Genomic DNA, 2496 nt, shown 5'->3' on the forward strand with positions numbered 1-2496 from the left:
TCTAGAAAAGGGAAAGAAAAGGCAAAAGCTTCCACCTCCGAGTCATGGGAGATGGAAAGATTCATCTCCAAAGCCCATCAAGACCACTTCTATGATGTTGTGGCCAAGAAGAAGGTGATCCCCGAGGTCCCTTTCAAACTCAAGAAACATGAGTATCCGGAGATCCGACATGAAATCCAAAGAAGAGGTTGGAAAGTTCTAACTAACCCCATTCAACAAGTCGGCATCCTAATGGTTCAAGAGTTCTATGCCAATGCATGGATCACTAAGAACCATGATCAAAGTAAGAACCCAAACCCAAAGAATTACACTACAATGGTTCAGGGGAAATACTTGGATTTTAGTCCGGAGAATGTAAGATTGGCATTTAACTTGCCCATGATGCAAGGAGATGAACGCCCTTACACTAGAAGGGTCAACTTTAATCAAAGGTTGGACTAAGTCCTTAGGGACATATGTGTGGAAGGAGTTCAATGGAAAATAGATTCCAAAGGCAAGCCGGTTCAACTAAGAAGATTGGACCTCAAGCCCGTGGCTAGAGGATGGTTGGAGTTCATCCAACGCTCCATCATCCCCACTAGCAACCGGTCTGAAGTTATTATAGACCAGGCCATCATGATTCATAGCATCATGATTGGAGAGGAAGTAGAAGTTCATGAAGTCATCTCCCTTGAATTCTACAAAATAGCCGAGAAGCCCTCTCCCTTGGCAAGGCTAGCTTTTTCTCATCTCATTTTCCATCTATGTTACTCAGCTGGAGCTTTCATAGAAGGAGACAGACCCATTGAGGAAGAGAAGCCCATCACTAAAAGAAAGATGGAGCAAACAATAGAGACCACTCATGAAGCCCAAGGAACGCATGAGAAAGCTCATCATCATCAAGAAATCCCTGAGATACCTCAAGGAATGCACTTTCCTCCAAACAACTATTGGGAACAACTTAACACTTCTCTTGAAGATTTGAGTCACAACATGGACCAATTAAGGGTGGAACATCAAGAGCACTCCATCATTCTCCATGAAATTAGAGAAGATCAAAGAGCAATGAGGGAGGAGCAACAAAAACAAGGAAGAGACATAGAAGAGCTAAAGGACATCATTGGTTCCTCAAGAAGGAAACGCCACCATCACTAAGGTGGACTCATTCCTTGTTCTTAATTTCTCTGTTTTTCGTTTCTCTATGTTAAATGTTTATTTATGTTTTGTGTCTCTACTTCATGATCATTAGTATTTAGTAACTGTGTCTTAAAGCTATGAATAATTCAATGAATCCTTTACCTCTCTTAAATGAAAAATGTTTTAATTCAAAAGAACAAGAAGTACATGAGTTTCGAATTTAGCTTTGAATTTAATTTAATTATATTGATGTGGTGACAAATACTTTTTGTTTTCTGAATGAATGCTTGAACAGTGCATATGTCTTTTGAATTTGTTGTTTATGAATGTTAAATATGTTGGCTCTTGAAGAATGATGAACAAAGAGAAATGTTATTGACAATCTGAAAAATCATGGAAATTGATTCTTGAAGCAAGAAAAAGCAGTGAAAAAAAAAGCAAGCAGAAAAAGCCAATAGCCCTTAAAACCAAAAGGCAAGGGTAATAAAAAGGATCCAAGGCTTTGAGCATCAGTGGATAGGAGGGCCTAAAGGAATAAAATCCTGGTCTAAGCGGCTAAACCAAGCTGTCCCTAACCATGTGCTTGTGGCGTGAAGGTGTCAAGTAAAAAGCTTGAGACTGAGCAGTTAAAGTCGCGATCCAAAGCAAAAAGAGTGTGCTTAAGAACCCTGGACACCTCTAATTGGGGACTCTAGCAAAGCTGAGTCACAATATAAAAAGGTTCACCCAGTTATGTGTCTGTGGCATGTATGTATCCGGTGGTAATACTGGAAGACAGAGTGCTTTGGGCCACGGCCAAGACTCAAAAGTAACTGTGTTCAAGAATCAACATACTTAACTAGGAGATTCAATAACACTATCCGAAATTCTAAGTTCCTATAGATGCCAATCATTCGGAACTTCAAAGGATAAAGTGAGATGCCAAAACTGTTCAGAGGCAAAAAAGCTACAAGTCCCGCTCTTCTAATTAGAATTAATATTCATTGATAGTTTGGAATTTATAGTATATTCTCTTCTTTTTATCCTATTTGATTTTCAGTTGCTTGGGGACAAGCAACAATTTAAGTTTGGTGTTGTGATGAGCGGAAAATTTATACGCTTTTTGGCATTGTTTTTAGTATGTTTTTAGTAGGATCTAGTTACTTTTAGGGATATTTTTATTAGTTTTTATGCTAAATTCACATTTCTAGACTTTACTATGAGTTTGTGATGCTGATGGATTCTGACCTCCCTGCACTCGAAATAGATTTTCTGGAGCTATAGAACTCCAAATGGTGCGCTTCTAACGGCGTTGGAAAGTAGACATCCAGGGCTTTCCAGCAATATATAATAGTTTATACTTTGTTCGAGAATTGACGACGCAAACTGGCGCTCAACGCT

This window comes from Arachis hypogaea, chromosome 14 (assembly GCF_003086295.3).
Source record: "Arachis hypogaea cultivar Tifrunner chromosome 14, arahy.Tifrunner.gnm2.J5K5, whole genome shotgun sequence".
In the NCBI taxonomy this organism is placed as follows: domain Eukaryota; kingdom Viridiplantae; phylum Streptophyta; class Magnoliopsida; order Fabales; family Fabaceae; genus Arachis; species Arachis hypogaea.